The 25,845-nt window shown below is 39.0% G+C and overlaps 1 long non-coding RNA gene across 1 annotated transcript; it reads right to left on the reverse strand.

Annotated features, from left to right (window-relative positions):
• Positions 1 to 21,737: 21,737 nt before the first annotated feature.
• LOC139691801 (uncharacterized) lies at positions 21,738 to 24,319 on the reverse strand. Its single transcript, XR_011701690.1, has 3 exons — positions 24,240 to 24,319; positions 23,024 to 23,094; positions 21,738 to 21,843 (listed from the first exon to the last, which is right to left on the reverse strand). It is a non-coding gene; the product is annotated as an uncharacterized lncRNA (long non-coding RNA).
• Positions 24,320 to 25,845: the final 1,526 nt, after the last annotated feature.

The raw sequence follows: 25,845 nt of genomic DNA on the forward strand, positions 1-25,845 counted from the left end.
CTTCGCCATCGCGATTCACCTCGTTTTATCAACTTCCGTTTCCATTTATCCATAACATACCGCCCAGATATTAAAATATTCGCCTTATACCATAATTTTCTTCTGAAATAAGTTTAAAATTAGCTTACCTTCAACTTCAGATTTATACTTTACCGTTGACCCCTCGATCTATGGGTATTCAATGCCCTAATGAATGTCTTTGGTGTTCAACTACATTTTGACCACAAATTTTCTCTTATGACCTAATTGGTACATAACAGAAGTAATATAATAAAGGAAAAGAAGGAATAGATTGTTCGGCCACTTTAATTTACATAGAATGTATAGAGGACTGTATTAGATTAAGGCATTTCATTAATTTATATGTTAACAATACTGCCTTTCTGAACTAGCAAAACGTATTACTCTGGTGCTACTTTTGTTGAAAGATGATATATCTACTTGGGCATTAGTTTCAATCACCTCCGAATATGTATTTTCCCTTCCTACTGGCCAAGTGATTTCGATCATTAGAAGGCTATAACTTATCCTAGTGTTTCAATATTGGTATAGTAGAAACATTAAAGGTTTTATTATAAAGGTTTTATATAAATTGAAAGCGGATCCATGACTACAATTTGATTTATTGTATAGGGGGATAAGTTCACGCCTCGATGATTCAAATACATGCTGGGCGTTAAGAATTATTGACTTAGCAGTGGAAGTATCGCTTACCCTGAACTGCCTCAGATAGCGCTAGGTTCGGGGTATGTCGAAGCGATCGCTCGAGTATTGCCAGAGAGCCATCACAATACCCTGCAAGCCACCGCGAGGGTGAGTGGCAGTGGAAGAATACAAAAGACTAATTTTGGTCCTAATATGTTTACCCCTACCGCGATCGTCCAATGCTACTCTGATCCCTTATCATTTGTGGAAAAAAATGACTAACTAAATTAATTATAATGGCATATCGCCTACCGCAGTATGATGGGAATAATAATACAGTTTCAACATCGCTAAGCAAGAAGATTGGGCTATTTGAGAATTTAATTGAAAATAAGTATTATCAATTCAACACATCTTTGTTTACCATGCATCGATGATTAAATTCCATGGTTTGCATTATTTTAAATGCTAATTAAAATACTGACCGTTTTAAACAGTGGAGCCTTGATAGGAATCGAAATTAAAGCCCGGACGATACGTTAAATTTGGTTGTAGACAAACTAGAAACTGTACTCTAGTTACACCAAGAAGCATTCCAAAAATGTTCAATACTTTGTCAATAATTAATAGTTAAGCGTTTAAGATATGATTGGGTGGACGTACATATAATCTAAGCATCGCTATGGTTGTAATAATTGCAAGAGATGATGCGTGAGTAACTTTAAACTGACTCATCCGCTTATCTGCAATAGGATGCTAAAATTTCAGTCTAAAAATCATTCGCCCCTGTAGCTCAACTGGTTCAATCAATCGGCCGGACATCGAAGGATCTGAGTTCCTATCACAGTATCGTGCCAAGGTGGACTATTTCATACACTTTGATATTGTTGCGTTATCGTAATTGTATCGTTACATTTTTACGGCCTCGCCTAACAAGACACTGTTTGACACTTTTAGTCACAATTTATTGTTCCTCAATTCGGCATAATTCCATCCTCGGATATCGGAATATCGCAAATACTCGTACGTCGCCACAGTTTCAAAAAATTGGGAATCCCCTCGTTATTCTCTCTTTTTTGCCTCCTTGCACCGGGCACCGGCGAGGCAATTCATATTCTCGCACCATATTACAGTTTTAAATCAATGAACACACACGACACTATTACACAACCAAGAATAAGACACGTACAGTGCCAACTAACAGCTAATTTACTTCCTAATGTCCAAATATGGAAGAAAAATAGATTTTAATTTAAATGAGGCAATCAGAATCTCAGCCATTCGCATGATGTAATGCATTTTCCGCCGATAAACAACTGTTTAGATTATAATGGGTTCGGTGCTTAAATCCTGACAAATACGCTTTTCCTCGCCGGGTTGGCGAAACCTTCCTCAGACTTCTCCAAAGCATCATGCTCAGCCACAGTATCGCAAACAGTTGATCTGGGGTAACCGAAGGAACGAATTATTTCGAAATATAACGCCTAGCGCGAACAGTTTCGATAATAGCGGCTCTTCGATTGTACTCCTCACTTGTATGTAACAATACGGCCATTTTAAAGTTATGAACGTTTACCATTGCTTTCAAGAACGCCAATCGGGACCTCCAGTGGCAATACCATATGACGGGAAATTCAAATTGAAATTTGTAGTTTTGAGGGGAGGCGACCGACAGCTGAGGTCATTTGCGCCATAGGGGATGGATAGGAAAGGATGAAGGGTGGAGAGAAACCCGGCGTCGGCATTAGCCTACTCTTTACGAAAGGCGCCAAGGGGTCCGCAGCTTAACGTCCCATCCGACGGACGGCGAAACTTGTCCGGATTTAAGCGCCGCACCTTATATTGGGCCAGTGGACCGTCAATTAGTATGGCTCGACACAACTGCTGAACAATTTGAAATGATTACCCAAAGAGCCACGAACACTTTGAGCGATTGCATCAATTGTATTAAATATGACACTAGCAGAACGATAGCTAAATGCCACACGGTTACTTCCTAACCGATTGATGTGAGTTGTTTCTATGGTAATAAAAGAATATGAAGCTGACTGCAACACGCGTGGTCAATCAAGATTCCAATCGACACTCCACCGATTCAACAGAACCAATGGTGTTTCGCCGTTGCGTGAGGCGTGAATAATGATTAATCTTCACCGATGAGGCACGTAAATAAGGAATAATAGAGTTCCCATAGCATTTTCCTGGGGAACATTCGAAGTGACTTCACTACATTAGAGCCGACTCAATCTACAACTACTCTTTGAACCCGATCATTCTTTAAGTATTTAATTCATCGGCGGATTGTGTAAGCCTTCGAATTTTTGGAATTTTTTCAGTAAATCCCCCAAAGGAAATATCAAAATTCTGTTGGCTTCTGCTCACTTAAAATAGTCATATTATCGAAATTTGTAGCCAAGGCAATCATTTTCAATGCCTTATGCGAAAAAAATAAGTAATATGTCTTATTTCGACAAATCAACTTGCGTCTTACTGGCTAAACTTAAAACCGTATGCCCTCGGTCTATAAGATGCAGGGTGACTTCAGGGAATATTTGGTAGTAAAAAATACATCCTATGGGTTGATGCGTTCTAATATTGGTGCATTTGTTATTGCCAATCGTTGTTTGATTCTTTATAAATATTTTGGTATTAATTAGATAAATCGTAAACGCGGTAATGAAGTTGTGATAAACATGTGCACGAAACTGCAGCGAGAGCATGCAGGGCTGAATTCACTTCGCGAAACAATGGAAAGGATGCATGCCGGGAGTCTTCATCAGATCGAGAACTTAAAATTCAGAGGAAAATATTTTAGCGATGCGTATGATGGTTCAATTCTTATTCGAGATTCCAAAGAAACTGCGGGAGATGGCGCAGCAGTAACTTTTAACGGAGTCATCCTAATATGCATTTCAATACAACAACTTCAGAGCGTAAAAATCATTCGCCTTGGCGGGATACGAACCCGGATCCCTCAATGCCTAGTCGAGTGCTTTAACCAGTAAAGCTATCTAGGTGTACTCTTAAATTCTGAAATTTTGGGGGCTCTAAAGGAACAATACGTTGTGATGAAATGCCGTACATACGTACAACGTCACCATCAGTGTCGCGAACGAGTCTCGCTCAAATTCAGGTGGTGCAGAATTCTGCTCTTCGTGACATCATGGCACGCGGTCGTTACGCCCGCGTTTCCGAGATGCACGAGGACGGAAAGCTGGAAACCCTGGACGTCCTTCTGCCTAGAATATCTGGAAAATTCTTCAGAAAAGCGGAAGTAAAAGTAATTCGCCGGGTTGGCGACATAAGGGTCTGGCCATGGGACCGCTACAAGCGCCCCATAGCATCCCAAGACGAGCAAGACACCCTTCCGGCAAAGAAGAAGCCAAGGCTGCTCTGAGCGGGAATAAATCAAACGACTGACAACGCAGAAGAATTCTTCCCGCCTTATTAGCCTTGGAGGCTGGAAAGGCGCAGTGTAAGGGCTACGCAAGAGCCCTTGCAAGAAACTGCTCTATTCGTAGTCGTCCAAGAGAACTTTTAAACACTTAGGCTGTTTATACCTTTCCAAACTCCAAAGAAACTGCGGGAGATGCCGCAACAGTAAATTTTAACGGAGTCATCCGTTTACTCGAGATAATGTTTGTTGTTCTTCTTATTCAAAGTCTTCACTCGAAAGAGCCGAAGATAACACCACAAGTAAATTAAATAATAAGTTCGGAGGAATGGTATCGAGGATGACTACGTTGAACTTGGGTGAAAAAATTGTCATCTCCATTAATTGAGCTTTTTTATCTTAAGTTTGTTTGCCATAATTTTACCCAAGTTTAAGTATTTGATAAATCTTTCAGCATAGTTTGGGGCTGAGTGCGGAGGAACCGATTAGGGGCAGAACCCTCCTTAAAACAGATTATCCTTCCCGAGAACCCCCGTTTTTTTCTGCTGCTGCTGAATGCTGAATAAAAACACGTTGTAAGCTCTTTATCGTCACAAAATAGAAGCAGAATTTTATTTTTATCTCTCGAGTGGTAAAAAATTGAATTTTACGGAGAACTAGAGAATGGTAATACTATGTTATATATCGAAGAAAGAATCCGTAAATGATCAAACACCGAGACCTCATTCCGGATACAGTTAATAAACTCGGAAACGGGATGGTTTTGTGTGGGATTTCGCCTTCTCGTAGTTTCACCCGGAATGTCCACTCACTCTTTGTTGGATCACCCATCCATTAATAAACGGACTCTGCCGTTGTGGAACGCGATCGCGAATTACCTCGGTACTATCGTGTTCGGATTGGCTTGGCTTCACATCGTCACAAAACATTTGTAGTATATCAAATACAATATAATTGCTAGGCCTAGTGGGGGAGGAGAGGAGATTGCTGGAAGAGATGCAAAGGAGGCAGGGAAGAGAAATGTAGAACGTTTTCATTTTCAAAGGGATGTTGAAGACTGTGATCGAGGGTATAAGGTTAGGAAAAGTAAGAAGGGGCAGGAGGAGTGCAGGGATGTTGGACGGAGTGAAGGGAGGAAGAACGGGGAATTAAAGGGCTTCATATTGGCGTCGGATGTCTCGTTGTTTTTTGTTAAGAGATGCCACGAAGCGTATTGCTGTTCTGGCTTTGTCCACCTTAAAATCTAAAATATCCATGGTAAAAATAAATTGAGATAAACATGAAGTAGAAGGTGGACATATAAATTAGAATAGGTAAATCAACCAGGGTGAGGGGTAGTGTGTTGTAGCAAGTTAGTCTCGGTAGTGCGAAGAATGGGATGGCAGGTTACAGCTTAAAAAGGGGTGAACAGATGGAAGTTGTTTCCCTCGCAATGCTCTCCTCACCGTCACCTCTTCCCTTTCGCCGTTCGGCCTTGGCTTGGCTGGAAAAACCTAGAACGGGGAGGGGTGGGGCGATCCGGTATGCGTTACCTCGCCAGCACTCGCTCGACTCCTTGCAGTTTGTGACGGGGTCTGCTGTTCCGCTTCCTCTCGTCCCACGTTTGCTCGTCTCCCCTCATAACCCTCTCTTCGCACTAACTGTTCAGACAACGAATTTGCCAAAGAGTTCAATTGGGTCCAAGCACGGCTTCACGTATGTTAAATTGAGACAGCGCTCTGAAAACCGAGTTTGCCTAATTCCAAGTGAAGCCAGCCGCAGTTATGGAGTAGAACCCCATCCTGATGGTTGCAGTCAGCAATTTGTAAAAAATCCTAATGTTAAACGTGTTTTTTAAGAGTCCCGCAAATTGTTCGGCAAAATTGGTCGAGGTCTAGCCGCTCGGTCAGCACACGCCACCGACCAACACTCAAATGCCGAGGGAAGGAGGGAGGGAATGGAAGCCCCTCTCAGCATAAGAGTCATAGGAGTCCGACAGCATTCTCTATAATACCTTATATAGACTCAATCGAGGCGCATCAGACTGGCGCGTGTGCACACGAGATTTAGGTGCATCACAGTGCATGCGAGACGATGATGGAGAAGAGGGCAGAAGCGCTTTGCTATGATTGTCACCTGCTAGTCATTATCAGATTTAGCAATGGAAAATATTTTGTGCAATATATTGAAGAGAAAAAGTAGAATTATTCTTACAACGGACAATGGGATATTTACTCCCATTCCCAGATATTGCAGGGAGAAAGTTGCTCTAGTGATGCCTCAAAGAGATTGAAACCAATTCTGCTCCAAACGGGAGCATCACCTAATATTATTTTTTAGCGACTTCTTTATTTTAGAACTTAAATCCACGTATTTCCATATTTTTCATACACTTTGGGTATGGGTCTATGTTGGGCTATGGCTCAATAGCTAATATTTGAATTGAAATCAGACAAATAAGCGCTATTTCCCGTTACTCGGGCCAAAATATTCCCGCAGTTTAAAACGCCTGGAAATCGTGCCAGAAAGCGAAAGGGAGGTTCAGGATACTCTTCAACAAAAAGTAAAATGGCAGCGAGAGATGACCGACGAACAAAGCCAACAGTTGTTTGTTCGCGATAACCTGGCCAACACTCGCTTGTCCTCTTGCGCCTTTAGGTCGTCCAGTCCATTTGGGATTGCGCGAAAGGTGATGTTTACTCCGTGAGGGCAATGCTGAAATGGGAATGGAGAGGGAAGGGAGAGTGGTGGAGAGGAAAGGCCAGTTTTCACTTTTACATCCGAGTGGGCGAGCTTGTTCCCATCTGTTTGATTGCTCCCGAAACTGAGCCATTTTAAAATTATTTAAGGTTATACATGTATTCGGCTCTCTTTATCCCCATCCCCTTCTCTGTAAGGGTCTGTGATACATTCATCTCCCTTTTCCTCCCCCTCACGTATTAAGCGGCGCAATCATAATTGTATCGAATGGAAGCGCTTTTCACTGCTATCATCTAAAGCTGATTTCAATTAATTTTTTTGTGAACTTAAATGTTACTTTCAGTTTTATTTAGTACCCTGCGTGCCATCACTAGGGTGTGTGGCGGTGGGTGAATACACGCCAGACTACCCTTGACACAAAACACCTTTCCCTCCTACAGCGATCCGGCAAAAATTTTATTCTGATCCTTTATCGTTGGTGGGAAAAATTACATCTTACAGCTATTTCTTCTGCACTTAATCTCTCCAATATAATTGACATGATCTCTCCTACCGAGACAAGATGGGGCTAGTAACACAAGTACGCCACTTGGAATGATATTTGTAAAAATTAAATGAAACTAAGTTTTCTAAAGTTCTTGGACAATGCTGAGCGTTATTTTCGTTCGTTAACATTGAGCAAACGTCGTTCTTTAGTGATAAAAGTTTATAAAGATTTTCTTCTAAAAATTATTGACACAATGGAGTAATAGATCTATTTGTAAGATTTTAGGCCTGTACCGAGAGTCGCCTTATGTCTTCGGCTTCATTTTCCGTGACCGCTTGTACTTCCTACTTAGAGTGGAAAAAAGTCTCATTCGGATTCGAATCTTCCTTTGCATGAGCGACCAAAATAACGGGAACCTTTGCCTTCTTCTCGTTCACTATCTTCGATAAAGGAGATAAAAATCGTTCCTTCATTTTCATGTGAGTCTGTAAATGCTCGCTTCGTAGGAAATACTCTCGGTAAGGGCTACTCCACCCTTATCCAAAATAAGGGGACATAATGAAATGGTACACACCACAGTCCCCCGAAAGCCTTGTCAAATTTAAGTATAAGAGCCCCAACTCACTCCGTTTGGAAGTGCAGCCTACTAACTTGGGACTCGCATTGAACCACACTCAGTCGCTGCGTTTGCCAATGGTCGAATGTACCCGCGCTCATTGAAATCACTCCCACCCCTCCACTTATTTCCCCTCCCACCTCCGAGGCCGTCGGATAGGTCAATGCGAAAGGACCTCCACCCCGACAAAATTATCCCCCCCTCCTCCTCCTCTCATTTCACCATTCCAACTCTCTCATCGGCCAGGTCGCCTAGAGTGGACGAATTTTTCCCTTATTTCATTCGGACACCCACCTCACTCCCTCACAGCCCTCCCTGTCCCAGGCGGTCGTCATAGTCTCCTATTACACTTGCTAGCTCTCCGCGTCTTCCCGCGCCGGCAAATCCCAGCTATTCCTTCCTTGTATTCCTCCATCTCGCCTTTTTGCTTACATTCCTTTCTTTTGTTCCTGGTAGCTTTCCTTCTCTAGAGCGGGGCGTTAGTAGAGCTCTCTGGAAGCATTCCATTCGTGGCTGCGGAGGGAGGACGAGGAGTAAATGCAGGAGTGACGGAAGATTGAGCCGCTCCGGTGCGTCGATGGAACTACTGGGCGCTGCTCCGAGCATTCCAGGTGGGCTTGAATGAGTTTCAACAACTCTCGCCGTCGATTTATATCTTAGTAATCGATCCGTAGGGATTTTTTTTAAAGATGACTATGGTTGTACAGCTCGCGATGAACTCTCTAAGCCCTCGTGAAACTCTAGAATCCAGTGAATGGGAGCTTTCAAATCATATCTTTGTCCTATGACATCGTTCTCCTGAATTTATGAATATCACATAATATTCATATTTTTATTTCAGATTTCTCCGAATATACTCCGAATATATCAACCAGGATTGCATATAAGGGACCACTTAACAGTATGCAAAATTTCGGCTTTCTAGACTACCACGTCGCATAATTCTATTAGGAATATGAATGCAATATGTATATCAAATGTTGGGAGAAGTTACTTGGCAGGGAAAGATCCAGGCAGATAAGCTGCACATTCTTATCTCAGTCATGCATTTAGTTTAAAATTTGTTCTAAGTAACGATAATTACTCATATTTGAGTTATATCTGTCATTCAAAATTGATGCCACTTTATTATGACCTAGTGAAAAATTTGAAACTTAAAACAATCCTTGTATGATATCAAAATTTTTATAATTTTTTTGCCGCCTTGGTTATTAGCCAAATAACATGACTTCAATGAAAGAGATCAGGTTGATGCATCAGCTAGTGTATTGGGGCTTCCCATGCTGAAGGCCTGGGTTCAAATCACAGTGGTGTCATAACTTTTCTAAGATATCCTGATCCCTACTTGGGTACAATATGCTATGATGGAGTAGTCCATCCTTCAAATTGAGCATTTAATTTTGTGAGCCCTTTGCGTCTTTCCCCTATGGTAAACTAATGCTCACAATGGTGTCCTCTCCCCACCCCCATTCCCAGATTGATATCCTAGGGTATTTATTCAAGCACAAATGAGGAGATTCATGAACTTCTACCTTCAATATTGGTCATGGAGATAAACATACTGTGACTCTTATGTTTAATTTTCTTCAAATCATAAATGGAGCTTAAAGTGAAATATTCCAGATATTTCTATCTGGTCTGAGGTGTATCACATTCAGTGTACCTGTCTGTGCAAGTTATGCAGCTTCTTTTTCACCAGGGCTCTATCAGCCCAAGTGTAAGTACTGAGTGATAGCTTGCACCCCGGTTTGTACCATTCCACCATCCTTTTATTTCGGTGTACAAAGTATTTTCACATTATAATGCCATCTTCAGGTACATGTGAACACATAGTAACAAATGTGCCCATTACTACAGGAATACAGATATAGATTCAAACACAAAATATAGCTGGGAGAAGTGCAGTACTTCATTGTATTTGGTAGTCATCTTGGGATAGATGTTGAGGAAATAATTTTAATGAACAAATCATAGACTGAGAGTAGATAAAATTTAATGAATTTTCATATTGTTGCATTCAATAGTAATTGAAAAGTGTTACTGACAATGTAATCAGCATGTAGTTGTCTAAAATTAATAAGTATTTCTATCAGGTCTGAGATGTATTACATTCAGCATACCTGTCTGTGCAAGTTATTCAGCTTCTTTTTCACCAGGACTTGATCAGCCCAAGTGTTAGTACTGAGTGATAGCCTGCAGCTCGGTTTGTACCATTCCATCACATTCTGCACCATACCACCTTTTATTACTATGTAGAAGTATTTTCACATTATTATGCTATCTCCAGGTACATGTGAACTAATGTGCCTTCTGCTACAGGAAAACAAATATGGATTCATTCACAAAATAGAGCTGAGAGACGTATTGTACTTGTTTAAGTATTTGGTACTCATCTTGGGAAAGATTTTGTGGAAATAATTTTAATGAACAAATCATAGACTGATAGTAGATAAAAATTTAATGAATTGTCATAATGTTGCATTCCATAATAATTGAAAAGTATTACTGACAATGTGATCAGCATATAGTTGTGTCAAAAATTAATAAGTTTTAATTGTAAACTGCTTTCATTTAGGTGGTGAACAATTTGGAGACCAAATTCGCAACTCTCTAATCATATCCATCATGTCAATCTGCATTTGAAACTCTTACTTATATTACTTAGTCTTTATTTCTACCAAATCTTTACCAAATTCATTTAACCATCTGCCATCAATTTCTGATACCATTTACAAAAAAAGTAAAAGTAATAATAATTCAACCACACAGATCCACAAATAAGCAGATTTTTTAATCAAAATTTCCTAGTTCCGTAACTTATTGTTGATAAATTCTTCGTTGCCTTGCCCCCCCCCCCCAAACTGTTAATGTGGTTGAATGATACCTTTTTAATTGCAAACTCCCCCATGCTGCAACCCCTCCCATTGTTGTACCTTTCTAAATTTGTACTTCCTATCAAGATATAAGATTGATGGACCTCAAATCTTACCCTAAGCCTAGAATGGACTCCACTTTGGAGAAACTGTTTTTTGAAGCCTGCAGCATCACCAATTCATCATCAGCGTAACTTTGGAGTCACCATTTGTGCTCTAAACTGAAAGAAGCCACCCTCTGATGTGTGCTCGACCAAATGAGGTCTGCTGAGACAGAAGAGGGACAGGGGAAAGAGAGCAAGAGTCACACTGCAAGTAGTGACGCAAGTTATTTTGTATCTGTATATATTTTATCCCTTCTGTTAAAATTTAGATATTTGTCTAAAAGATCTTTGCAGTGCTTCTACAGGAAGTAGTTCGTGTTGTTTGTAGTTGGTGGCATGTCTTAAGTCAAAGAGGACTATTATGTTCTTCAATAGATTGAAAGCTTTAAATTTCATCATTTCAAATTTTGATTTGAGTTTTCTTTTTTTTCTTTCTCAAATGAATCTTTCAATGGAAGCAAAATGTCTCCAAATCAATCTCATATTTCCCTTTAACTGGTTGGATGCGAGTCATCTTAGTGTGCTCTGTGAAATGAAGTTTTCTTTGAACCTTAGCATAAATTGAAGTTATATCACAAATGGTACTGTATTTGTCTTTTAATTTATTTTAAAAAGCACAACAAACCCTACGTTGATTGAGGGATTGTGGTAAGGATGTTTTCTCTCCAATGAGTTCAAGGATGATTGGTGCCCTTGTTCGAAGAAATAAAGAAGTAGGTTTGGATGAGTTATTTTTAGAAAAAGATTAAATTAATCAGGGTATATATTAAATTCTCTATGGACCCAAAGAATTATGAAATAAATCCAATTATAAAATGATTGCTTGATACCCACTGTTTAAAGTGCTCAATTATCTTGTCATCCTAGTTGACAACATGCTTTTCATTGATGTTCATCAGTTATAATTAAAATTACCTCAATGGAATGAACTAGAACATGACCAGCTATATATAGTGAGACCCTCCCCATTGTTCAGTGACACAAGCTTCAGCCAAGGGATATCACAGGTGTTCATGATAACCTAGGGTTGCTTCCTCATGTGATGCATCCAGAAGGATATAAATGTCATTGAAATATTAGTTTTTTGCTACGTAATGATTGGCAAATATGATAACTGTGGCAGTGCTAAGTTTCATCTGCTAATCTTAGTGCCATGTCCAACCCATTTGATCCCAAGTACGAATGAAGAGAGATTCTCAAAATCTATATTTGAAAATGATAATAGAAAATAATGAATTGAATTAAGCTGGGTTTACCTGCAGGAGGTTGAAGACTGCTTCTTTCCAGCTACTCTATATTTCTACTTTGTTTGAGAAAATGCCTCATTAACTAAAATCAAAACAGTGCAATTCTACTTGAAGGCTGGTTTGATAACAGAGATCTCCGTAAATCAATAAATATTATTTGTACCATGTATGAAATTCACACAACAGGATAATAAGATAGGGCTAGTTCATTCCCTGACCCAGCTCTGGATTCCTAGGGAGATCTGGTGAACTTACAAATTGCCATGGTAATCAATCAGTCTGTAATGGTCTATGAAGAGTTTTGAATGAAATAGTGTTTTCAAATATGCACATTTGTTTTGCCAAATTTTGTTCTTGATCATCATAAAAGGTATTATTGATAGAAACTGAGTTAGTGTCAGCTTATAAACTAATAGCTTCCAACATTTGTGATGTGTCAAAATTTTCTTCCTGCTATGTTGGTAAAGGAAGAAATCAAATGAACATATCATTGAGAGACATGATAGACTGGGTGTAGTTCTGGACTGCTGACAGGAGAGCCCGAGTTTGATTCAGTCATGCCTTTTAGGGCACACTCAGCTCCACCTAAGCTGTTTTTTGGGTTACCAGATCTTCATCAGAAACCATAACTGGCACAGGAAAAGGCACTGACCCCTCTGACCCTTCTAATCCCTACTCTGATGTGTTAATTGAACATCCCATTGGGCTTAGTATTGAGTAAACTCTACCACCACTAAACAAACAGACCCTTGGGTTGATTCCTGTGATTTTTTGTAGTTAATATCACAGTGGTGCCTAGCATCAAGATTTTTAATGGTTTTTCATGACGTGGCTTGATTATTCTTTTGTTTTTATAATTAATAGATTTATCCCTAGTAGATGTAATCTAATCTCAACATGAAACATGTTAATAAAGACTTTTCCTATCTATACTAGGAGAAATGAAATCTTTAAAAAATATGCAGCATTCATTTTTTAACAACCAGAAACGAGCTGCCACCAATGGACCAAATGAACAGAAAGGTAGGTACGTGCCTGTGGTTGAAAATATGTATTCCTGCTAATTAAATGGAAATGTGATTTAATGTGTTAAATTATTAAAGCTGGAAAAACAGTAAACAAACACCAATGACTTTATTGCAATAAAGTAACCATAGTGAAGAATCTGTAATTTAATGGCCCTTAAAAATTACCCTTTAAGATTAATAAAACCCAAAGGGCTTTAATCACTCGCTCGTATGTGGATGGGTAACTTTCATTTGATCTTTATTTCAATGTTTCTTCCAATTAACAGTCGTCAGGTGTAACGGTCAATGTTCTCCAATCCTTACAATGGCTTTTTCTCCCCTCTTTTTTTTCCACTTTAGCTTCTCAAGGTCCAAATTCTTAATATTCAAACTGGATAATTGAATCTGAATGGAGAGGTGCACTGAAATATGAAGAGCATTGATTATATTTTGAAGTAATCTAGCAGTATCCCCTCCTACTTGGAGTTATGTTTTTGTTTTGGCAAACAAGTTCCAAGAAATTCCCATTAACTTAAGATAAAAATTTTTCCATTGGTATGAGATATAATGTAGTTCTGTAATTGGCAGGTAAATCTGGTCCAAAACTGTTAATTTTCTAAGTTTTGAACAACAGTTACATGATTTATATTTATAGTTTTTTCATCTAAAGAACACAGGCATCTGAAGAAGACTTTCCTGCAGAATGGCTACAAAGACCATGAAATATCGGTAGCCCTTAAAAGGTCCTTGGAGAACCGTGCAAGCCAAAAATCCAACAACTAACCCATCACCATGGCCCTTCTTCCATACGTCTTCACAATCCCGGGAAAATCTCCCGAATATTAAGGAGATTTGACATCGAGACAATCCACAAAGCACCAAATAAGTTAGGAGCACAGATGGTTAAAGCAAAGGACCCCATTGGGCTGAAGACCCCAGGAGTGTACCAGATGCCCTGTGAGTGCGGTGAAGTCTGCGTGGGTGAGACGACCCGCATGATCGAAACAAGCCTAAAAGAAAATTAGAGGCATCTCAGACTGGAGCAACTAGAGAAATCAGCAGTGGTGGACCATTGCTTTACCAAGGACCATAAAATAAGATGGAAGGGGACAAAAATTATCTGCCAATCCAACGGATACTGGGACTGACTCACCAAGGAGGCCATCGAGATCCGCCTCCAAAAACATAATTTTAACAGGGACTCCTGCTTTTACCTGAGCAACACCTTGAAACCAATCCTTAGAGTAATGGGAAAAACCAGAAACGATGGGCAGCCAATGGGAAGGCGACCTGATACATCTCACGGTCCAATCAAATGACACCTGATGGGGTGGAAAATCATATATATATGGGAAAAAGAGGCAAACTGCATTCGGACGTACTGAAGACAATTACCTAGTCGGACATAGTCTTCTCCGACAGAGTCGGCCGATATGGACGATATAACCCTGTGGAGGACCCGAGAGGAATTTATGCAGCATAGTTTTTTCAGGTACCATTCAAATAAAACCTACTGCTTGATTATAATCTTGTTATTTTAAATTCCTTGGTATCTTGTTTTCATTTGATTGCTACATTTTCATGTTTTTTAACTCAGGCATATTACGAGGGTAAAAGACAACATTTCCACCAAAAATTTGGTAATCTCTTCAGTGTAATAGGTTTGAGGTGGTCAAGGAAACATACTTCTCCCATTCCCCTCGCCTGAAATTCTTAAGACTCCAATATCTTTCCACACCAACCCTACTCCCACCAAGGCAGTGAAGATCATCAACCGGCCCTTAATACAGATCAAACAGTTGTAGGCAAACACCCTCCCAAATTAAATGTAGATCACAATGTATTTTTTTCCACCACTATTTCTTAGAGCAGTGGAGTGTTACATTGTTTTTTTTTCATTTAATGATCACTTAATTAATTTAAACGTTCACAAATTTGAGAGAGTAACCTTCCAATACATAGCCTCTCCTTCTCCTGGATCACTAAAATGCTGCTGCACCTAAACTCAACTTACCACTTCTCCCTTACTCCCCCTTCTCTCCCTTACTCCCCCTTCTCTCCCTTACTCCCCCTTCTCTCCCTTCTTCCCCTTCTCTCCCTTACTCCCCCTTCTCTCCCTTACTCCTCCTTCTCTCCCTTACTCCCCCTTCTCTCCCTTAATGGTTTTTGATGACGTGGCTTGATTTTTCTTTTGTTTTTATATTTAATAGATTTATCTCTATTTGATGTTATCCAGTCTTTATCATGAAACATATAAATACAGACTTTTTCCATCTATATGCGGAGAAATAAAATGTTTTATAAAATATGCAGCATTCGCTTTTGAACAGCCAGAAACGAGCTGCCACCAATGGACCAAATGAACAGAAAGGTAGGTATGTGCCTGTGGTTGAAAATATGAATTCCTGCTAATTAAATGGAAATGTGATTTAATGTGTTAAATTATTAAAGCTGGAAAAAGAGTAAACAAACACCAATGACTTTATTGCAATAAAGTTACCATAGTGAAGAATCTGTACTTTAATGGTCCTTCAAAATGGCGCTTTAAGATGCATGAAACACAAAGAGCCTTAATCACTCACTTATATGTATATGGGTAACTTTCATTTTATCTTTATTTCAAATGTTTCTTCCAATTAACAGTCGTCAGGTGTAAAGGTGAATGTTCTCCAAATCTTCCACATGCTTTTTCTCTCCTGTTTGGTTTCTCAAGGTCCAAATTCTTAATCTTTAAACTGGATATTTGAATCTGAATGGATATGTGCAATGAAATATGAAGAGCATTGATGACATTTTGAAGTAATCTAGCATTATTCACTCCTACTCTGGGTCACATTTTTTGTTTTGGCAAAAAGATCCCATTATTGAGAAGATTAATATCCTTTTATTGGTATAAGATATTATTTAGTTCTATAATTTGTAGGTAAATCTGGTCCAATAAATTACTGTTCGTAAAGTTATAACAATTACCTGATTAATAATCCTAGTTTTGATGTCAGATTCCATTGTCAAACCTATTACTTGATTATAATCTTTTTATTTTAAATTCCTTGTTATCTCATTTTCATTTGATTGCTGCATTTTCATGTTCTTTAACATAGGTCTAATAATAACTATTATTATATTAATCTATTGGTAAAGATGGAAACTGGCTACCAATCAGTCCAGCAATAACTTCCCTGCCTCACCTAACCAAGCAACCCAACATTACAATGGACACCTCTTAAAATTATGCATACCTCCTTATTCCATTGCATAATATGCCTCTGTTATTATCACCCTTACCTCGCCTAACATTCTCCCTTATATTAATTAAATAAATTATTTAAATTATTTTTAAATTAAATTATATTTTAAATTATCCCTAAATTATTCCTTCAACTTTTTGTGCAAACAAAATATTCTGTGAAAATTTTAAAATTAAAAAGAAACTTCATTGGAGATGGAGTATTAATGTCCCTGGATTATCAGAGATATTGGTTTTGAAAACAAGGAGTCTTCAGGAAGTTCTATTTGCTGCAATGTTCAAGAAGAAAGGATACTTATTTAGTTGACTTTTGTATTCTATAATTTTGAAATTAATAAAGGTTTTGAATCTATTCTTGTATTCATGATTCTTGGGCATAATGAAAATTTTAAAATTATGACTGCAGTAATAAAGAGCATGAGAAAGTTGGAACCAGCGCAGCAATGAAATAGTGTAGATCAACTGCAGCATTGCAACTGTGTTGAAATTCTTGAGGAATTGTTGGAAATAAATATTAACTATTATCCAAGTGTTTTGGATCAATCCTAACTCTTCTATACTTGACAACTGGCCGATCTCTTTGAAATAAAATTTACATTAATTACTGAATATGAACTATTAGATGCTGCAAGCAATTAGGGTTGCCGCCCGATTTTACATTTGAGCATTGTATATCATTTAGCTTGCTAATATTAGAATATTACCTCGCTTATGTTTAAATTCATTATGAAGTTCCAACACATTCCATAAGAATGTGCTGGAAGTAATCGGGACGGTGCGTCATAGTTTATAACCGTGTCCCAAGATAGAACGAATCTCATTAAGGCAAATAGGGAATTGTTGATACATTTTAAATGACCATGTAAAAATTGAATTTCGAAATTCATCGTTGGTGTCTCGAGAGGGAAAAGGATGTATTAGGATGCGCTGGTATGTGAGGAGGTTTCAATTAGTGAAGGCATGCGCCATCTGTTGGCTTGATATGCAACTAATCCAATAATTAATTTTTTGTTCATTAATTTTCAGTAAAGTGTCACCAGAGATTTTGACGGCAGCTTCAGGATGCCGCGGGAGATCAGGAACACAATTAAATATTGAATATTTTTGTGAAAAGGACCGCCATTTTTTCCGCCGCCCCGCCGCCCGGCTGGAAAAAATGGCGGCCCTTTTCACAAAAATATTCATTATTTAATTGTTTTCCTGATCTCCCGCGGCGTCCTGAACCTACCGTCAAAATCTCTGGTGATACTTTTGTGCATGTTAGTGAATCGAAAATATTTTGCAAAAAAAAAAATTTTCGGCTGCAAAAGTAAATCGATGTAATACACCTTATAGTCTCGCCACCGCCTTCTGCCTCTTATCCCCCAGGCTACCGGGTTTCTTGTAAAAAACGTGTTCGGAACTATTATTTGTTCCGCAAAACTACGGACTTTGCCAATTTTTTCTCAAAATGAACTGGATGAACTCAGCAAGGCTCTCCCCTGCCGAATCCGAGGGATCTCCCTGCCTCGACGCCTCTCTCGCCTGGCGAGCGCTCTGGACTTAGGATATTTTTCGCTGAGTGGACTCGGGACTTGAATTCATATATTTTCTTGGGGAGGCTTAGCACCTCAACCTTGCGCCTCACCGTGCTCCGAGACGGCTCGTGAGCGGGTGGCCGTCGATGGAGCTACTCTTTTTTGAAGAGTGAGCCGGTTCTTGGAAATCATTCAATACCATGATTTTTCGCATGTGATAGATCAATTAGCTCTTATTATTGGACTTCGTTCAGTTCGGTGTATGACGTAATTTTTGACCCGGTGTGATCAAATGTAGTTCATATGTTTATTGCAATCACCAATTTCACCTCACAAACCAAAGAACAATTGTTCAGAGGGCACACAATGTTGCTATTCAGGATAGGATAAAATTACTTTAGAATAATTTGGCAACATTTTAGGCAGATAACGCACGGATTAAGGCACCTTTTTATATTTTACATATGCTACACCTCATGCATGTTTTCTCCACTTATTAAAGCTACTAATTAACTATTTATTGATAATTTATTGAAATAACGCCTCTTTCACGGTTTTTTGTCTTTTAAAAAATTATTTCTGTAACCATTTGTTTCGCATAGATATTTTCAGAAATATCGACATTCCATTCAAGTTAAACAACTACTTTTAATTCTGTTTTGATTCATAACGAATTGAATTATCTGCATTGCCGAATGTATGGCAGAGGATGTAAATCTATTCTGACTGCCAGTATGTATTGGAGATGAAGAGAAAATATTAATTTACAATTACATGTGCTTATCGTAACATTTCAAATCAATAGTTATTTAGTATTAGCCTCAAAAAAGATTATTTTTTGGATGAATCCTTGTATTTTTCTTTCATTCTCAAGCAGCATATTAAGGCAAAATTAGTTATTCAAAAGTTACACAAAGACTAAGATTAAAAAATTAGACAAAATTCATTGTTTCATTCATCTTTATTATTCGTAAATACATTAGTTGAGATAAATGTGTATTAGAAATTGCATCATTATTCCAAATATCCTTTTGAATGGAAAACACTGAAATATCCTCTCAGCCACTATCCACAAAGTCAGCGGTGGAGGAGTTGCAGTCTATTCAGAGGCCTCATTTAAGGCTGACACCCACATGAAGTGCACTTCTTTAGACTCTGATGGTACCTTCCAACTTGGCACCAGCAATGAAATATACACCTTTGTCCCTTATTTCCTTCGTTCAGAAAGCTTGCTGATCAACCTTGATTTCCATTGATTCTTCTTTTCTCACCTGGCATTAGCATCCAATAGAAGACCTGAAGGGAAAAAACTGAAATATGATTATGAATTAAGTCGACATGGTTTTTTTAAACTACTTTTAGGATGTTTTAAGCAAAGATATAAATAATTTTGTGCTCAAAAGCACTAAAGAAATATTTACTGGTTTAACATTGAAAGATTGGTTCCCCTTAAAAATAAAAAAAATGGAAATTTTTATTTGAAATCTAAACATATAACCACATTGAAATATCAGAAATATTAAGGTATTGAGGCCATTTTCACCACTGCCATTTAAGAAAATAATGCTCGTATATAAATTTAAAGGAAATTTTAATTGAAAGGCAGAATGAAGGGAAAGACTTGACACTTTGGATGAAATTGAAAGTAGGTGTTAAACTTGTGTGGTGGAAAACCTGACACCCAGTAAACATTAAAAAGGAAATTACCTAATTGACATCACAGGAGGAAAACCATTAGTAAACACCAATACGAGAATGTCTCCATCGCCGAAGAACATATTCCATAGGAGACAATATTAGCCATTAGCAAACAAATTACCTCAGAAACAGAAAAGAATGAAACAAATAAATAGCGCATACTAAAGGAATGAGGGCCCAAAAACATTTTTCTTGTCCACAGTCCATACATATCATGCCCGTATACGAGTCAAAAAATGAAATTTACAAAATACATTTTGGCACTGAACATGCTCAATACAGAGTGTACCTAATAAAGCATGTCATTAAAATTATGCATTACAATTACTCCGTGCAAATTACTTGTCTATGCATTTCCGGTTTCTCCTTCCACGTTGGTTGTATTTTGGTGATGAAAAAGTTTGCTGGCCATCCTGCCTGTACCTTCAGGTCAAAGATATTCTTTGAAGCTTTCTTGTCCACCTTAGATCGGGCTGGTAGTCAAGTACTGCATTCATTGGATAATCCTTTTCCACACACTGATTAATTGATATCGATCGTCCATGTTGATATTCCTTGATCTTGGACAAGAAAGCTTCACAAAATACCTTTGACCTTAAGATTCGGGTAGGAAGGCCAGTGAAACTGTCATCATCAAAAGATGACCAACATGGATGGAGAACCCAGAAATACAAAGACAAGCCTTAGAATTATTGGTTATTTATTTATTTATTATAAGAAAAATAACACTCCTTTAGAAGGAATTTTCCGGAGTTTCAATTTGAAACCACATAATTTATCATTTATTCTCAATGAGTTCGGTATTGTGTTATAATGTATTTCACCCATTGCCATTGGGGTTTTACATGAAATTGCTGACTTTTTAAATTCTATGGATGCTATGAAATCCAGTTAAATGTGTGTGAAAATTGATATTTGCATGAATGATATGGATATTATTTATGATTAAGACAAACATGGCAAATACATATTTCATAGAAGGATTGGTAAGAAAATTTGAATTTTTTTAACAAGGGTTTATATGGTTGAAGATAACTTCGTGCAACATTTATACAGATCATCCCCAGAATGCTATTCTATAGGATTCCCCTGGAATAATACACGAGTTTTAGTACCTCTAGAGACTTATGCAAGAACGAAATAGTACAAAGTGTGCAGTTTAGAACAGAGATTATTAACCTCAATATTCCACACACCAGATTATTATACATGTAGACCTTAAACCTTAGTATTGAATGTATAAATAATTATTTCCTGTTGAGATTGAAATCAATATCCTCTTGCAATATTGCACGATTAAATGCAATGACCTGTGTCTCTTTGCAAAACTAGTGCCTAAGTGTGCTGAGACTTTGATAATTTCACCTAAAATGAAAGTGTTAAAAATTTACTTAGTTGAGTAACCTTTAGTGATTTAAATAATATTTCTATTGGCATTTTGTCAAATTGCATTTTATAAGAAGGAAATAGGCAAACATCAACATTAATAATTAATCTACTCTCAAAAAACAACTCTCATTGAAATAATTTTTCAACACAAAGAAAAGATGAAAGAATGGTAAGAGCAACTTTAACATGGCACTCTCATATTATTTAGAGTAATTTAAATTTTCATTAGCTATCATAAGGATTTATTTATATCCTGAAGAAATTGATCAAGTTCTTGGCATAATATTTACTGTGGGTAAAAATACTTTTCATAAATTAAGGTGAGAAATTAAAGCTAATTCTGATTTTACTGAAATTATTTTAATTTGGTTTGGCTCATTTAAAAATATATTACACACAGGGTGCCTGGTAGTCCAATGGGTAGCGGGTTGGTTTACTGCTCTGGGGGCCCGGATTTGATTTGGAGTGATGCCTTTTGAGAACCTCTGCCCTTCATCCATGCTGTGGGATTTTTTGGGTACCAGATCTTCCTTGGGAACCACAAAGGGGCACAAGAAAAGGACCCGGCCCCCATTATTACTGTGTTGATTAGAGAATGTCTCCATCCCTGTCAAGATAAGCTTAGTGTGTACTATGTGTGTTCCACCCAAATCCATGATATTTGAAGTCTAATTTGAAAACAATTTATAAATCAAACTAACTAAATGATTAAACAAGAGTAACCACAGTGATCAGCACAAAGATTGATTTATTTAAATATTGTATGAGAGTGCAGCGCACCTCACAAAGGTCTAAGACATATGGGATTAAAAAGTTTGACAATACCTTACACCTGCTTGCAAAGGTGTTTTTTAAAAATTATGTCATCATGCCAAGATTAAGGAACAGTGATGAGGCAGTTCATTTCCTTGGGCCGCCTGTGGTTTGCATGTTGAACACCCTAAAAATAAAAGAATTACAGTGAAGCTGGGAATTTTCCAAAGCCACCAGGAATTAGACTTGGCCCTTCAGGGTTATACTGAATTATCCCATCCCTTGGCTACCACATCTCCCGGAAGCAATAATTTCATACTGAATTTCCATCATAAGATTATGTTAATTTTAAGATGAATTTGAAAAATGACTTTTTTCACTGAATAATGAGATATCAACAATCCTGCATCATTGAGATCAATACAAATTGGGCTTTTGGGTCACTTTTTGGATTATATTTCCAAAGATGTGATGCCTTCAACATGGGCTACTCTACTCGAAAAAAAAGCTAGTTTGAATCTGCAATTGCACCTTACGTGCCATAAAACTGAAATTTCCTAGTCATATTAATACAAAAAAATCTACAATAACTCACTTAATATGGCAGACACTACACATTTAAGAATTGGTCTCTAAAAATCTTTTGCCACCACCAGAAATTGGGGCCATATTTTACAAATAACTTTACATTGTGGAATGGAATGATTTTTTAATTAGGTAAAATATTTCACACTGAAAGGTAAAACATACTTTTAACTAATATTAATAAATAATTAAACACTTAAATAACATACGAATTCATCAGTAAATAAAAGTTTGAAGTTGGTATTGGAAACGCACTAAAATACAGCCACTTCACTTCTCAACCTTGCCAAAAAAGAATACCTGACACCACGCACTACAATAAATCCTTCTGTTCCACATTCTTTCTATCTCCCTTCATTCCGCCTACATCCCTGGTATATTCCTACAGTCACCTGTCTTGATTAACATTCTCCCCTTTAATACATTCCAAATCAGGCTTGATTGCGTGGAGATTTATTTTTAAATGAAAGGAGAACGCGGTGCATTTCCCACAAAACGTTTATTTGCTACATCTTATTTCAATACATAGGCGTCATCTTAAGGTACCCAAGTATTATGACTTTGCATTGAAACTAGTTGTCGCACAATAGAAGGCTTGTGGAAAATACATAGTAATCTTTTATTCTCGGCTTTATGGCAGTGTCAACGTTTACGCCATTACTACTTGCTAAGACAACTTATAAATGATTCATCATCGTACTTACAATACTTGAGAAGTGAGTGAAAATATTTTGCAAATTAGCTTAGGCGAGCCAGAGCAACCTTAAGTTTTAAAATTTTACCTATATACAGGCCTGTAGTCTCCTCTCAGCAGCAGGTGGACATTTTTCCAGGTGATTTTCCTGCAATAGGCCTAAAAAGAAATGAAGCGGAAAGCATAATATATTTCAGTCTAAGAGTGACCTCATCTGAAGCGTATCTGCAGAGAAAGAAATTTCAAAATAGCAGCTATTTTTTTAAGACCGACGAAATTATGGAATTGGTGGCTAATTTCACCGAGCTCCAACGCGCCGGGACGGTTGCTTTGCCTTCCTGGGAAATACATTTCAGTCGCTCGCAAACCTTACTCTAATTGATTGCACAGCCTCGGTGGTTGGATCGCGAGCGCGAAACTAATTAGGGTGCCACCGTCGCGTGCGAAGGAATGTACTAAATTCAGGTTAAATTTTTATCCACTTAACACGCGATTGAACCCGCAGTCCCTACCCGTTTCGAATCACATGCCAAGCGAGGGGACCAGGGGGTAATCAGATTATAAATTGTGGATCGTCTAAAATAACGAAGAATTGGACATCCAAAACGAAATTTCAATGTGTGTGCACATAAGATTTTGAAGCTACCGCGGTCGTGATTGCAACCTCAGTATGGCCGAAGATAGACAATTTTAGGGTAGCCGGCCGAAAGCAGAGGTCATTGGCGCCATTAGGGGTGGATGAGAAAGGAGGAAGGGTGGAGAGAAACCTGACGTCGGCAGTAGTCCACTCGTAACGAAAGGCGCCAAGGGGTCCGCAGTTTAACGTCCCGAACGACGAACGGTATACTCACTCAAGGTGCTCTCCACAAAACAATTCATCGTATGGATAAACCACTGAAAAATACCTGCCACCACTAGGATTCAAACTAGGGCCATCTGGGTAGGAAGCCAGTACGTTACCCACCGCACCATCCCAATCCCCAGAAATGACAATCACGGGACCATCATTAATACAACCCCAGGGCAATAACCAACGACAATTGAGTCAAGCTGAAGATCGGATTTACCATGTACCAGTGTAAAATATTTGTAGGCTGACTACATACGAACCAACATGGAACCGTCAATTTTGGAAAGTGGTCCTAAGATCTAGATAATCGAAACCTGACAATTAGAACCTTGATACACTGAAAACGTTGATGAGGAAGCCTGACCTACCACTGTACGTTTGCACGGAGGCTTTTTAAATCGGAACTCACCAATGAGGTAGCCCGTGCCCGTGATTTCGACCGCTTGGTCCTTACCTTGGGCTTAGTAGTTCGACGATATGCCTTCGCGGGGCCCACGAACTCAGTGATATCGGCTTCGACCAGCTGGCTCATCCCGGCTTTCAAAGTGAACTGGCGAGACCAAATGCTCGTCGGCAAGTAAGGGGGAGACTTTACGGGGAAGGCGGGGGAGACTTTACGGGGAAGGCGGGGGAGTCTGTGGGGGTTTATTGAGTAGGAAAACTCGCACAAGAGGGAGTGAAGTCGAATTGGGACAAAGAATTTGGGAAAAGGAGGCCGGGTGAATTGTTAGCCCAATTCAATTCCGAAAGTGCGCATTTCGCGTATCTTCGCAGGGCTTTGCGCTGGAGCGAACTGGAGACCAGCAGTTAACGGCTCCCTTCCTCGCCAAAATCTTGACTGCCGAGTATACAGCTGCCTCCAAGACCACCAGCCAACGCTGCAATAGCGTGCCGCTCCAGAAATGCACGCGCGTCATGAAATGAGCCATCGTGTGACCGTTCAGTGAATCCAGACTTGGGTCTCACTGTTAGCCCATGACTATACAAATACATGCCGTAATACACATGTAAGTAAATGAGCCCAATGGTGATGCTAATTCCTTGCGACCCGGAAAATAATTTGCTAGTTCCAATTAAATAGGCGTTCAATTGCCATAAGGAAAATTTCATCTGAAACACGGTAAAATAAATGTGTTGGCAACTACTATTCCTCAGTAGGTAGTATGAGCCTGAATATTTCCTTAGTTTTCTTTGAGTTTATTACATAAGGGCATGGCACCTTGTGCATTACGGTGAGGGTGGGTTTGAAGGAGGGTTACAGGAGAGGGGAAGGGAGGGTTGAGGCACAGGTGAGGTAGTATTGCCAATCCCGCCTCGGAAGTGCGATGAGTCAACCGCGTCCCATCCGTCGGACTGTGCAGTGTACTGGGATATCCTTGGGTAGCATTCAATCCCTCTTTCGCGATGACCCTATAATCTCTTTGGTTGGTCTCAATCCCCCTACCCTCATCCGGGTAGGGAATTGAGAATTCTCCCGCAGTATCCCTACCTGTCGTAAGAGGCGACTAAAAAGGCGGGGAAACATACCCGAAAACTCTCTCCTAGTAAGAAAGGGATACCTCCGAACAATCTAATGGATTCACTGTCTGCGTACGGTCATACTATCCGGCATGCGATCAACATAGGTTTTGTCCGCGCCTCGAGGCCCCTAAGGGAGAGAAATGGATCCCGGAGGGTGAGCGCTCTGGTTCCGAACCCGCTTTTGGAAATCCGGTATGGAACAGGGAGTATCCTCTTCGGCTCTGGATTTCGAGAAAACGGGTGTCCGGGGCCTATCCACTCACACTCAATCGGCATTCGCTACGTTAATATATAGTATTTTGAAAGAAGATTGGAAGTGGCCGAAATTCTTTTACTTGGTCCTCCAGAGCCATCACTTCAAAAACCGAGCATACCGTGTCTGAACATTCCAATGCATGATACGAAGAACGGAATGAAAAAATCTTGCTCTGTCCATTACAATGCAATCAAGTTTAGAATTCGCAGTGTATTATACAAGTACAAGTGAGAGCATACTGGTTTGAATGTGAGAGCATAGAGACCATTACGCTCTCACTTGC

This window comes from Hetaerina americana, unplaced genomic scaffold, assembly GCF_022747635.1.
Source record: "Hetaerina americana unplaced genomic scaffold, ioHetAmer1.1.p SCAF_4, whole genome shotgun sequence".
Classification (NCBI taxonomy): Eukaryota; Metazoa; Arthropoda; class Insecta; order Odonata; family Calopterygidae; genus Hetaerina; species Hetaerina americana.